The 15374-nt window shown below is 39.1% G+C and overlaps 1 long non-coding RNA gene across 1 annotated transcript; it reads left to right on the top strand.

The window, feature by feature from the left end:
* Window positions 1-7587: 7587 nt before the first annotated feature.
* On the top strand, window positions 7588-9722 carry LOC130550488 (uncharacterized). The gene is made up of 4 exons (XR_008962430.1): window positions 7588-7885; window positions 8941-9055; window positions 9158-9338; window positions 9556-9722. It is a non-coding gene; the product is annotated as an uncharacterized LOC130550488 (long non-coding RNA).
* Window positions 9723-15374: the final 5652 nt, after the last annotated feature.

Here is a 15374-nt window from a genome sequence, read left to right as displayed (position 1 = left end):
CTTGAAGTCCTTGCCGGAAACAGCCACCTGTGACGCGAATCGTCACCGCCCGCAGTGCGGGCAGGACGTATCCACAACGTCTGCCCCAGCGAACTGGAAGCAGGCATTGTGTCCGTCCCCCTCCTCGATGAGTGTGTTGCACCCATGAGAACAGGAGAAATTTGCTCTTTTAGAAAAGGAAATTGCTCGAACACCTCCGGAACTGCCGAGACGCCCAGGGGAGAGTCACTGCAGGAAGGGACCGTCCGCTGTCCACGTCGTAGATTCCAGCAGAAAGAATGATCACCAAGATCGTAGAGAAGCTCATCAGATGCGTAGGCTCTGAAGAACAAAAGGTGAATCCTCTCCTCCGGGGAGGAGCCCGGCATGCAAATTTCATTCGCCAATTTTCATTGGCCTTTTCTAAATACTCAGAAGATGATAGGTTCTCAAGACAAACCCCATTCTGTCAGTTCGACACAACGTCGAGAGACCGACAGAAAGGGAACAGTTATTCCACACTGGATGTTGTAGTAGGCTGGTACAGCAACTGAATGTCCCACGGCTAAAACTGCTGGATCCTGTTCCAATATTTGTTGTGCTGCTTGTCCTAGTAGTTGTCTGGTGTACCAATGTCGTGAAGGGTGTAGTACCACTCTCTCATTCCAGGATTGGGGTCTGTTCACTGAATATTCTTCTTCCTGTAGTGGAAGACATCGTTTCCATGGTAGTGTAATGTCCTCTCGCTGTATAAGTTTAGCCGAGGCCGTGATGCCAAGCTGAACAGAAACTCGGTTGCCAAGATGAACAGAAACTCGGTTGCTTCTGAGAGTCTGCAGTCCTGCTTTGGAACACCCCCAGTCTTGTCCTGCTTAAAGGTTGTAATAGCAGTGAGGTAGAGAAAGATAAACGAAAAATGGAGAGAAAGAAAGAGAGAACACATAATACATAGTCCTCTCTATTAGTTCTCTTGGGGTCATAAATAAACAAATCAACTTGTTTTTACATGTGCAGTTTCTGAAGGGGAGGGGTTTATTGCCAAAACAACAAACAAAACATGAGCTATCTTCCTGCTATCTTCCTAACTATACTGCATGTCCCAAAAGGAAAACAATTCTGTGCTATCTCCCTTACTATTCAAAAACAAAGATATAATGGTAAAACAAAATTGGCACCCCTTGTCTTGGTTTTGTATTAGACAGCTATGGAATGTTATCATATTCTTCACATTTTTCCATTGCATAAATAATTCTGTGTCAGTATCTGGTTGACATCTAATTATAATACCTGGTGGTTTTACCCGTGGTGGTTTTTAGGAGTCACAATGCTCACAAGCTCTCGCTCTGCCTCACTTCACTATTTTGAGTGTGATTCATTTGACAAAAAGAGAAAACAAGATTAAAGATAAATGTGACTAATAGCCAGATGACTAAATGACTAATAGCCAATAAATTTATCCAAAGCGACTCACAGAGAGTTCAGGGAGCAATAAGCGATATGTCATACAGGAGCAATAATACAATAGGTGCTAATACAAAGTTACCAGTTTCAACAAAAGCCAGAACAATACTAGTTGAGAGAAAGAGAGAGGGTTCGTGTTTCCCCCCCTCAGGCTGTCAAGTGTTCACAGAAGAGATGGTTTTAAGAAGTTTTTTGAATGTTGTGAGAGATGTGGTTAACCGGACTGAGTTAGGAAGAATGTTCCACCAGGAAGGAGTTTTGAAGGAGAATGAGCAGGAAAGCGATTAACTGCCCTTATGAGAAGGCAGTACAAGACGCCGCTGGTTTGCTGAACACAGGGTTCTTGATGGGGTGTAGGAGGGTGTGAAAGTATGCCGATGCAGATCCAGTGATAGTCCTGTAGGCAAGCATTAGTGACTTGAATCTGATACGGGCTTCAACCGGTAGCCAGTGGAGAGATGAATAGGGCCGTCACATGAGCCCTTTTGGGCTGTTGGAAGACGAGGCGTGCTGCTGCGCTCTGAACCAGCTGGAGTGGTTTATAGCCTTTGCAGAAAGACCAGCAAGGAGAGCATCGCAGTAGTCCAACCTTGAGGTGACCGGGGCCTGGACAAGGAGTTGTGCCGCATGCTCAGTGAGATAGGGTCTAACCTTTCTAATGTAGAATAAGGCATATCGGCATGACCGCGTTGTCTTTGCAATGTGATCATTGAAGGACAGCTGTTCATCAAATATGACTCCGCTGTTTCTGGCTGTTTTGGAAAGAATAGCAGTACTATCATACTATCATATTTATGAATTATTTTGGCAAAGATAATCATGTAGAGCAAATCATATTTTGTCACAGTCCTAATGTCATTTTGACAAAAAGTATTTGTGGACCATTTTTCAATTTAGGTTATCTAAAAGGCCTTTCCAATTAGATATCGCAGGTGGATTAACCATACATTACCAATAGTCATATGTATCCGTTTTGTCATGTGGTATCCCAATTCTTAAATAAACATTTCTATTGTTCCATGTATGTTTTTTTCATTAAAAGTTTATGATTCCATTCATTAATTTACATAGAGATATATGTTGTTAGTCTGGTTTATTAAGAAAACCTTGCCATTATGAAAGAGATCTCTGTGTAACCATAACGTAACTTAAACAACACAAATGGCGCTGCGCAGACCATACGGCTTATGACATCACAGGAGCGCGAGATCAGTATGCGCTTGACACGGTCTCGCGATACTTTAGTGTCATAGGCAGGCACCACGGAAGATCGAACATACACGGACGCAAACGGAGCTCGTGACGTATTCGCTCTATGTTGACTCGGCTTTATATTTTCAGACACCTTTGTATATTGCCGTTTCAATTCTCCAGCACTAGTACAAATGGAGTCACAGTTTTAAAGTGAAATCCAAATAAATGACAACTTCTGGATGTGCTTCCCGGGAAGTGGAGACACGTGACAATGACATTACCTCAGTTAGCAACTAGTGATGGGAAGTTCGAGTCATTTTTGCGATTCGGATGTTTGAATCTCGTTCAGCAAAATGAACGAATCTTTTTTCGAGTCATTTCATTCATCTGAGCAGAGTTAAATTAATGTTGCATGTTAATAGCCAAATTACCCCATAACGTTTATTTATGCTAGTTTTGATCAGATATATAATAAGAAATAACTTATATTGTAGTTAGGGACAAGTTATGAGAAACCGTTATTTAATTATTTCCTGACAGCATTTCTGTAAAGTTGTGTATTTATAATTCATTAACAATTTTGGGTCACTCAGGTATGCAATAAGGTTTACAGGTTATGTTTTTTACTAAAAAGTCTCATGCAGTTTGCAAAGTATATAATAATAGGCTATTGAAATCATTTAAATGTGCAATTATTTAATAAAAGATCACTTGTGTAATATATGCATTAGACATAAACACTGACTTTACTAGTGTTGCTTATGTTTATATTTTGCCAGCACAGTTCTTATGCAAAATAGTTAGTTATTAAGATAAAATAAAAACACATGCAGAAATCCACAAGAAACATTTATGAATATACTGACAGAAAAAAGAACAGAACGGTACGTTTTAGAGAAGATGTTTATTACACATATCGTTTGATCATTTTATAATATTTCTTCCTATAATACAACATATAACACGTACATCATGCATTTGACTGATGATCCGGGAAGTGGTCACGTAACGTTAAAGACTCGGACTCGAAGACTCCGGTACAGGCTGCAGGTTTGCCTGCGGAGCTACCATTTGACAAAAGAACAAAACTCGGACCCGATGACTCGAGAGACGAACTAATCATTTCTCTTTCCGGTATAAGGACTCGGACCCGATGACTCGAGAGACGAACTAATCATTTCTCTTTCCGGTATAAGGACTCGGACCCGATGACTCGAGAGACGAACTAATCATTTCTCTTTCCGGTATAAGGACTCGGACCCGATGACTCGAGAGACGAACTAATCATTTCTCTTTCCGGTATAAAAGAACGAAAGGACTCGGACCCGATGACTCGAGAGACGAACTTCATTACTGTTTCTGGTACAATGTTGCACATGCGCGGTCAACACAAAATGAACGAATCACTCGCTGAGACACTCGTTACTCCCGAGTCATTTTAAAGATTCGTTCAAAAAGAACAATCGTTCATGAACGACCCATCACTATTAGCAACGATCTCCCGCGAAACGCACACGAGGAAAGGTGAGTTCTGACCTAAACATGTAACGTTATAAAAACAAAATTGTAAAATATGAAAGCTAGCATTGTTTATAAGAGTATTGTGTTTAGGGTTTAATTTGTTGTCTGTTTTATGTCACCTGCGTGTTGTTGCAGAAATTTTCATAGTAACGTTATGTAGCTATTAGTCAATAAATAAAATTCGTCATACTTCTTATACAGTTCTTAAGAATTTACAAATGAATCAAAAAAGCACAGTTAGTGATTACAACGGGTCACGTGTAAGGATTAATGAAGTACTATTAAAGGTATCATTGCAGTGATTTTGTATCAAAACTAACAAAGTGTGGTAAAATTCTGTAAAATAGTAATTAAAATGTCAATACTGATATATTTTTATTATTATGCAATAAGTAAAGGAAATGGCTGAGATTTAAAGGGGGTGCTTCATTTGTGGACATTTAAACTTGTAAGAAACATAGAAAATCCCACTAGATTTAGGGCTGCAACAACTAATCGATAAAATCGATAATAATCGATAATGAAATTCGTTGTCAACGAATTTCATTATCGATTAGTTGGTCTGTGACGTCACTTCGAGCTGCGCAGTTATAAATCAAGCGCATCTTCTTCCCTTTTAAAATTACCGTTTTAGATGTGTCTCTCCGTGCAGCATGAGCTGCGCAGTTTTAAAGTCAGACGTGTCTCTCCGTGGATGCGTCTCTTCGTGCAGCGCGAGGTGCGCAGTTTTAAAGTCAGATGTGGTTCTCCGTGGATGCGTCTCTTCGTGCAGCGGAGATGCCAGTTTAAAAGTCACACGTGTCTCTCCGTGCGCGCGAGGTGCGCAGTTTTAAAGTCACACTTGTCTCTCCGTGCAGCGCGAGGTGCGCAGTTTTAAAGTCACACGTGTCTCTCCGTGCAGCGCGAGGTGCGCAGTTTTAAAGTCACACGTGTCTCTCCGTGCAGCGCGAGGTGCGCAGTTTTAAAGTCACACGTGTCTCTCCGTGCAGCCGAGTGCGCAGTTTTAAAGTCACACGTGCTCTCCGGATGCGTCTCTCCGTGCGGCACAAGTTGTGCTGTTTTAAAGTCAGACGTGTCTCTCGGTGCATGCGTCTCTCCGTGCAGCGCGAGGTGCGCAGTTTTAAAGTCAGACGTGTTTTGCATGCATCTCTTCAAGCTGCGCAGTTTTAAAGTTTAAAGGGGAGAGGTGTTTTAAATGACAAAATTAAAGATTATATTAGTAAAACCCAATTTGTGGCGTTTGCACTTTGCAAAGTACAAACCCGATTCCAAAAAAGTTGGGACACTGTACAAATTGTGAATAAAAACAGAATGCAATGATGTGGAAGTTTCAAATTTCAATATTTTATTCAGAATACAACATAGATGACATATCAAATGTTTAAACTGAGAGAATGTATCATTTTAAGGGAAAAATAAGTTGATTTTAAATTTCATGGCATCAACACATCTCAAAAAAGTTGGGACAAGGCCATGTTTACCACTGTGTGGCATCCCCTCTTCTTTTTATAACAGTCTGCAAACGTCTGGGGACTGAGGAGACAAGTTGCTCAAGTTTAGGAATAGGAATGTTGTCCCATTCTTGTCTAATACAGGCTTCTAGTTGCTCGACTGTCTTAGGTCTTCTTTGTCGCATCTTCCTCTTTATGATGCGCCAAATGTTTTCTATGGGTGAAAGATCTGGACTGCAGGCTGGCCATTTCAGTACCCGGATCCTTCTTCTACGCAGCCATGATGTTGTAATTGATGCAGTATGTGGTCTGGCATTGTCATGTTGGAAAATGCAAGGTCTTCCCTGAAAGAGACGACGTCTGGATGGGAGCATATGTTGTTCTAGAATTGGATATACCTTTCAGCATTGATGGTGCCTTTCCAGATGTGTAAGCTGCCCATGCCACACGCACTCATGCAACCCCATACCATCAGAGATGCAGGCTTCTGAACTGAGCGCTGATAACAACTTGGGTTGTCCTTGTCCTCTTTAGTCCGGATGACATGGCGTCCCAGTTTTCCAAAAAGAACTTCAAATTTTGATTCGTCTGACCACAGAACAGTTTTCCACTTTGCCACAGTCCATTTTAAATGAGCCTTGGCCCAGAGAAAACGCCTGCGCTTCTGGATCATGTTTAGATATGGCTTCTTTTTTGACCTATAGAGTTTTAGCCGGCAACGGCGAATGGCACGGTGGATTGTGTTCACCGACAATGTTTTCTGGAAGTATTCCTGAGCCCATGTTGTGATTTCCATTACAGTAGCATTCCTGTATGTGATGCAGTGCCGTCTAAGGGCCCGAAGATCACGGGCATCCAGTATGGTTTTCCGGCCTTGACCCTTACGCACAGAGATTGTTCCAGATTCTCTGAATCTTTGGATGATATTATGCACTGTAGATGATGATAACTTCAAACTCTTTGCAATTTTTCTCTGAGAAACTCCTTTCTGATATTGCTCCACTATTTTTCGCCGCAGCATTGGGGGAATTGGTGATCCTCTGCCCATCTTGACTTCTGAGAGACACTGCCACTCTGAGAGGCTCTTTTTATACCCAATCATGTTGCCAATTGACCTAATAAGTTGCAAATTGGTCCTCCAGCTGTTCCTTATATGTACATTTAACTTTTCCGGCCTCTTATTGCTACCTGTCCCAACTTTTTTGGAATGTGTAGCTCTCATGAAATCCAAAATGAGCCAATATTTGGCATGACATTTCAAAATGTCTGACTTTCAACATTTGATATGTTATCTATATTCTATTGTGAATAAAATATAAGTTTATGAGATTCGTAAATTATTGCATTCCTTTTTTATTCACAATTTGTACAGTGTCCCAACTTTTTTGGAATCGGGTTTGTACATAATAGGCTAAATACCCTGATTTGGTGGTTTATTTAGTTCAGAGGTGGGTAACAAAGTACATTTACTTGAGTACTGTACTTAAGTACACTTTTTGAGTATTTGTACTTAAGTAATACTTTTTCTGTTTACTTTTTACTGTACTGCACTACATTTGAATGACAAATATCTCACTTTTCATGGCACAAAAAAAATGATTTACTTGGCCGACCCTCCCCTCCCCTCACTTCCACATTTGGGAGAGACTATTGTCAGTTGCTTCTAATATGACACACCTGAATCAACTCACCAGGTGTATTAATTATGGAGACATTCACAACATTTTGGGAGAAGGCTAATGAGTTCAGTTGTGTATACTTTTCCCATATCTGATTTACTTATTATAAGCAAAGATGTAATCACACTTTTATCCGATTAATCGAAAAAATAATCACCCAACTAATCGATTATTAAAATAATCGTTAGTTGCAGCCCTACTAGATTTATGTATGATCATTGCGTAGTACTTTTATATAACTGAATTTATATCCCCTGTATCCCCTCTCCCCATGACCAGCCCTACATACAATACATTAAACTATCAAAACAAACAACAATCTATATGACTAGTGGACTGGTCACAAGTGCTCCTATTAAATGGATCTCTGTATTTACTGTACATCCACAGAAAAGCACAAAACAGGTTTGGAGCAAAAAAAGTAAGTAATGTCTGGATTTTGGCGTGAATAATTCTAGTTACATAATAATAATCATAATAATAAACTAAATTTTATTAAATTATTTACTTACAGGTATTGCATAAATGTGTAGCAGTGACAATTCTATACCAAGAATGACAAGCACAGGCTTCAAGAGCAATTAATCAGCAAATACAAAGGTAAGAAATCTCACAACAAAATGGAGAATTTAATGTAAGGTTCACAAGTTGCAAAGTAAAATTTTTTTTTTTTGCATTTTGCATAGTATTGTGTATAAATGTATGCAACAGCAACCCTATATCGCGTATGGAGACTCAGATAGGCCTTGGTGGGCCAAGGTACTTAAAAATAAGTCTCAAGTAGCCATACCTCCAATACTGAGGAAACTTTGGCCGCTTTCGTTGGCCATGGCCCACCCAAAAGGGCATTAGACTCACAGGTAAAGCAACCAATCACGTTTCGTTTTGTGCCTTGTCATGTTTAGAGGCGTGGAAATGTCCCCCCAGTAACAGACCGATATACGATTATGGGTTTATGCCGAGAACCTCGCATACTTTTAAGAATTTAGCATCCGGTGTAAAGACGACAGCTTCTTAGATCAGACGGCTTCGTGTTGTTTCCAGGAGGACCGTTAAAGAACGCGACACGCACGTCTCCCAGAAATCCTGTGAAATTAAACCAATCAGATGACGACTTCGAAGTTGCTGAAGTGTTTTCAAGAAAGTGTGCCTTATGCATCAGACGTTCAGCCAACGGTCCAAAAGGAATAACGAACTCTAGTGCGATTCAACCGAACTAAATGAGGCAGGTGTAAAGGCACCCTTAAACAAGAGAGAGATGCAAAATATGTAGTGCAGGGGTTGCGAAGACCAGGATTAATGACCGCTACTTTAGTTCTGGCTGCATGCCCTATGAAGTTTCTAATCCATCACACTTTATTCATCACTCCATCACTGTCAAACACTCTTTCTATTTATCTGTCTGTCTGTTTTCGTATCTGACTGTCTTTCTGTTTGTCCTATCTGATTGTAGGGCCTGTTCAACTGTCAAATCTTGAGCTTGTTAACCAGTTTAAATTAGTTTTTGCCAGACTTTGTCACGCCAACATAACAGTTTATCATTAAACTCTACTAGATGGTGTTCAGTCACTTTTGTTAAGTAGAGTTTGAGCTGTTTGCAAGTTTTGTATAGATGTTTGTTTAGAGTAACTAAAAGGTTTAAAATTATTTTTCAGAAGCAGAATACATCAAGATTGGCAAAACTAAGTCAACATCACCAAGATTGCTTTAACAGAGCAACTGAACTGGACTCAAAAAGACACCATACAGCAATCACAGGAAGTTTGCATGGTGAGTAATATGTGAACATGATCAACACATTAACTTGTCAATGAACAGTTTTATTGGAGCCTTTGCTTTTGGACTTTATGTTTGTATTCATTACATTTACAGTTATCCTCTGTGGGATCCACATCTGATAGACTCTTATCAGCACCCTGTGATGTGTTTAGCTCTGTGAAGGCCTCATCACCCTCATGTCCTTCTCAACTGTCCTTACTGCCATCGTCCTGACCCTGAGCAGCCTTCATCAGCCTCACTTTCTCCTCTGTCTGAGACACTCTCATTAAGGGAGGTGAGTAAATAAGATTTGTTTATGCAGAGATATTAATTTACATATACAGGGCTGCGTTTCCCAAAACCTTCTTAATGCTGCGGTGTTCTTGAGTCATTCCATAAGCTGCACCTTAACGTTAATTCTTGCTTCTGAAACAAGTGAAACAATTGACCCTTCGCAAAAGGCTCCTGCTGCTGACCAACTTTATGGAGATGCAGATTTCATTTTCCAACAGGACTTGGCACCTGCACACAGTGCCAAAGCTACCAGTACCTGGTTTAAGGACCATGGTATCCCTGTTCTTAATTGGCCAGCAAACTCGCCTGACCTTAACCCCATAGAAAATCTATGGGGTATTGTGAAGAGGAAGATGCGATATGCCAGACCCAACAATGCAGAAGAGCTGAAGGCCACTATCAGAGCAACCTGGGCTCTCATAACACCTGAGCAGTGCCACAGACTGATCGACTCCATGCCACGCCGCATTGCTGCAGTAATTCAGGCAAAAGGAGCCCCAACTAAGTATTGAGTGCTGTACATGCTCATACTTTTCATGTTCATACTTTTCAGTTGGCCAAGATTTCTAAAAATCCTTTCTTTGTATTGGTCTTAAGTAATATTCTAATTTTCTGAGATACTGAATTTGGGATTTTCATTAGTTGTCAGTTATAATCATCAAATTAAAAGAAATAAACATTTGAAATATATCAGTCTGTGTGTAATGAATGAATATAATATACAAGTTTCACTTTTTGAATGGAATTAGTGAAATAAATCAACTTTTTGATGATATTCTAATTATATGACCAGCACCTGTATATTACTGCCATAAGGAGAATGTTTTTGCCATGAATTGCACGGAAAGAACCCAATTGCAGGCAGCGGGGATTAAGGGGTTAACAAAGAACTTTAATATAACAAACAACACCCACAATGGGGGACAGACAAGGTAACTAAGAATACTTCAAAATGAAAACCAAAAACTTCGAGGGGGTAAAACCAGAGAGACTAGAAAACAACAAATAACTTAACTTAGACATGAAATTTGGCAGAACTAGACTTTCTTGGGGTAGACCACAACAATGAAGTGTCCATACAACATGTCCACAGTTTTGCTGTCCTGTGCAAAACGAACCAGCACAGGACAGCAAACACAAGGGCAGACTAACAAAGGAAGATAACGATGGGCAGGTGTGGGTAATGAGACACAGGTGGAAAGCTAAACGAGGAAACGAGATGGCGGGAACAGAGAGGAGGACTGGAGCCTTAGGTTTTATGTGGAGAGAGAGATCTTGACCCTTTCGGCCTTCCATACTCTCTCCACATAAAACCTAAGGCTTTGCCATGACTCTGCCACAAGACCAAGAATAGACATGACATGATGAGGCAGAGTCATGACAGTTTTAACTTTAACATAATTTATTGTATTTTCTATTTATTATTTATGATAAATTGAAGGTGTTAAATGCTACACATGATATTCCATATAAAACTGAAGTTAATTTTGATTTCATTAAACATTCTGTCACTCCAGAAAAACATACTTAAAAGCTACAGTAAAATTAATGGAGCAACAACCTAGAAAATGGAAACCACTGGACGCTGTTTGTAAGTAGGCCAAATACTTGACTAAGTGCAATAAAATATGCAATATAAACAGCTAATGCTTATGACTGACCATTTATGTTTTGCTCTCTGTCTCTGTAAATAAATAAGACACTTGAGGATTAATGTGAGATGATTTTGTGTCCTAATCATCTGTCTTTATTTTGGTAGTTGTGTGACCTAAAAAAACAAGCAATCACATACATGGATCCATTTGGTGAAGAAGAGGAAAAGAAAAATGACATTCTGATGAACTGGAGGTAGTCAATTTACAGTGTGTTTAAGTGTGTTTATGGCTCAGAGCTACACGATAAAATTGTTCTGCTAATGTTTTTGTATAATTGTGAAATGTTGCAAACTATAATTGACCAAACATGACAAAACCACATATCAGCACTACAATTAGAATGTATGGATAATAACTTTATTTTTCAGTTCTTTTGCCAAAGCTAAGGGCTGCTCCTTTAAATGGTCATGGACTGATGTGCCCCATCCACGACAGGAGGATGGACATTCCTGTGGTGTCCATGTGTTAATGGTAGGCCTATTTTTTTTCCCCTCTTTTATCATTTTTTTAAAAGTGGATGTAGTTTTAATTATGCATTATGTGAAAGATTTTAATGGGGTAATGAAATGGAATTTCAGATTATTATATTGTTTCCTATAGGTTAGTTTATAATGTTTGCAGTTTTTTTGTGACAAAAAACGTCCAGTGTTTACAAAATTTTCATTTGTAAAAATTGTGATGTCATAATTATCCCTATTTCAAATTTGGGTGTTTCAGAAGAGTATAAAGCATAAACAATATTTTAAACTGGGGAGTTAGTTTCGAGTTCAGAAACTTGCAGTGTGTTCTATTCATTATTATGAGATTGAGAACTAATTATTTGCTAACCATCTTGTCTACCCAGACCTTAATATGTTAGATGAACACCGGTATTCGCTGAACTTGTGATTTATTATGTTGTAGCTCAGAAGTGTATGCATTTTAATTCTCCATTTCATGACCGCTTTAAAAAGCTCTCTTCATTTGTATTTTAGTTTGCTCAGGCCCTGCTTGATGGCCAAATATTGGTGGAGGGATATACCTCAGTGGAAATACCCCAACTGAGGGCACAATTCTGCTACACTCTGTTCAACTCTTTAGGTACTCACTTATATAATTATAAAATAATTTAATTTGTCTTATAAGAAATGACTAATTTTATGTTTCCCCCTGCAAATAGAACTAGTGTACAGTACAAAGTGTACAGTGTGCTGGGGTGTCCTAACGAAAGACAAGGTAATTAGAAGCATCCAATTGATGCTGCAATAAATTTCAGAAACCCAAGCATTGTTTCATTTCAGGTATGCTGTCCCAAATGTGGTGTGCACAGCCATTTGAGATGCCAGCGAACACCTTGTGGCATCTGTGTGATCTGCAGTCGTAAGTTATTTCAATTCTAAGAACAAGCAGCTATTCAACACTGTGCACCGATGAAAATAGCAAGTAGTTCAAACTGCAATGAATAACAGAATGGAACATAAACGTTTAGATTTTTGTATTTCAAAGTAAATTTGCAGTAATTAAAATTTATATTTTAAATCAGTGTTTCTGTGCATGTTAATGACATGCCGCACTTGTGTGTGGCTTAACAGTATACAGTAGTGTTTCTGAAAAAGTCTTCCTAATATTCCAACTACTGAATGTGTCTGCCAGTGCCTCTGTATACAGAGACTACCTGTTGTGTTTAACCAGAAAACACTGCACATGAGGCTGTTTATCTTTTTTGGAATACCATCACCTAAGAATGTGAAAACTAAAAACATTAGCAAAGAAATGATTGCTGTCATTAAAAACGTTCCCTGTTTAAAATGCAACGAGAAAATGTATAAAGGAACAGTTCACCCACAAATGAAAATTCTGTCTTCATTTACTCACCCTCAAGATGTTCCAATTCTGTCTAAATTTATTTTTTTGTTCTTGACCACCATTGACTACTATAGTAGGACAAATTACTTAGTGCACGTAACCTTGGTATTGTAACAACTTTGCAGATTGTTAACATTGAAGGAAAGCTACGTTACACACTGCATTACGGGCAATTTTAGGATTTCTAACATGCATTTTAAAAATGTTCTTCTGTTGAACACAAAATAAAATATTTTGAAGAATGTAGAACAGCAAACAGTTCAGGGCCACTTTTAACCATTGTCATTTTTCCTACTATGGTAGTAAATGGTGACCCAGAACTGTTTGGTTATAAGCATTCTTCCCAATATCTTTCTCTGTGTTCATCGGAACAAAGACATGTATACTGAACTCGAGGGTGTGTAAATGATGACAGAATTTTCATTTCTTGGTAAACTATCCCTTTAATACACTTTTACAATGAGTGCATAATTTGCAAGTTTAAAGTAAGAAATACTTTATTTTCAGGCATGCATAATTATTAGATATTATAAAACAGTTCTTTTCTCAAATCTGATTGGCAATGGAAGAACAAGAAACAAGACAAAAAAACAATGGAAGTGCTGCAGTGTGTAATGGGAATAACGCATCATTCACACACACGTTCTGCTTCATTATTTCTCACTAATAACTTCACCGAAAGCAACACAGCGCACATTTAAAAGACGTCATGGTTTGAAATTAGTAACGGATGTTTGTTTAACTGTTACAACTGCTGGGCTGAAATTCATGGCGGAAGAAAGTAGTACCCCAGTTCCTTTAAAAACCTGAGTGTTTTAAAAGAGTGTAAAGACACTCCTACTCCAGAGATATTGCATTATTATTATTACTCTTTTAAAAATACTTCAAAAAGTAAAACAAAACATTTAATATACACTGAAGTAAAGAAAATATCAAATGCCCATTATAAGGTATGCAATACTAGAAATTGCAACATTGAGGCATGACCAATGGGGAAACAATATGCTCTTTGGGTCAGCAGTTTGTCAAAAACAGGAAAAGAACATCCAGTTTTGATGTTTTCCTGTATCTTTGTTTTTTATGAAATTATTATGCTAATGCCATTATTCATGCGAATGCTTTAAATAGCAGGTGGAGAAGGAAATGTTATGTTTCCATATCTACAAAAGCAAGAAAATAAGCACACAGATGAAAGCACAACACAAACTCCAGATTATAAGGATCGACAGGGAGGAGAAAAATGGGAAACGTACAAAACAGACAAAGTCAAAGTAAAAAAAGACCAATCAAAGGGTAAAAACAGCAAGGCAAGTGATTCATCAAATAAGGAAAAGAAGCAAGACCGCAAGGAGGAAAGACAGCCACAAATGTCTGACATAGACGTTGATGCAGGTCATGAAAGTGAGGAAGTAGAGGCAAGTGCCGGTGCAGATTGTTCTCTGAATAACCCCACAGAAGACTTTAAGGGCATTCAAGTTTTTGGACGCGTAGCCCTCACTGGCCAGAGAAAGACCCAGTATGTTGTCACAACAGAAGAAATTCAGCACAGAATAGAAGGGGAGAACATGTCCTCTAATGTTTTTAGAGATCTGCTAGGAGTAAGTTTATAATCACATTGATATAATGGTTATTTTAAGAATAGTTATGTTTTATATGTATGTTTCACTATTGATTTCTCTTTTTAACACACTACTGTTTATTCTTAAGGGTCGCAGGAAAAATTTGCCAGAAACAGTCCTCAGCCTTCCCAAGAAAATGAAGACTAAGACAAGCATTTTTAGTGCTTTAACAGAGGGGGAGGCTTCAGAATTAGCCACTGGTCTAACCAAAAGCCTATGTCAAAATGTCAGTCCAGAATTGGTACGCAAGGACATAAGTGAACATAGTGCATTTGTGAGCAGGTATAGTTCATTTGCTTAAAGTGATAAGTCACCCAACAATGGAAATTGTCCTCACTTACACTCCCTCAAACCTGTATGAAATTCTGTCTTCTGTTGAACATAAAATATTTTGAAAACACTTGTTGGTGCCCACTGTCTGACTTGATATTTTTTCAATACTATGGAAGTCAGTGGTCACTGTCAGCTGTTACCAGCATTCTTCAAAATATATGTTTGTGCTCAACGGCAGAAAGAAACTCACACAGGTTTGGAACAGCTTGAGGCTGTCACGCCAGAAGGACAGAAGTCAAATGCAGGGTCACAAAATAATAGTTTTAATAACAAAACTGCAGAATAACACAATTACACAAACAGACCAGTCAACCAAAAGGGAACGGGGATCGAGCGCTCGGCCGGGGGGGAAGAAGCAAGGGGAAAGTTTTGAGAGTCTGGGTGGGGTCCGAAGGACCGATCTCACGGGGAGAGTCACGAGAGGTTCCGTAGCACACCCCCTGAGGGGGAATCTGGTAAACTGCTTGAACAACCCAAAAGGGAGAATCTGGTAATCCGCTTGAACCACCCTGGAGGGAGAACTGCTAATCCGCTTGAACAACCCCAGAGGGAGAATCTGGTAATCCGCATGAACAACCCTGGAGG

The sequence above is a fragment of the Triplophysa rosa genome, unplaced genomic scaffold (genome assembly GCF_024868665.1).
Source record: "Triplophysa rosa unplaced genomic scaffold, Trosa_1v2 scaffold347, whole genome shotgun sequence".
Taxonomy (NCBI): domain Eukaryota; kingdom Metazoa; phylum Chordata; class Actinopteri; order Cypriniformes; family Nemacheilidae; genus Triplophysa; species Triplophysa rosa.
Note: the sequence above shows the minus strand (reverse complement) of the source record. Positions and strands in the feature narration are given on the sequence as shown.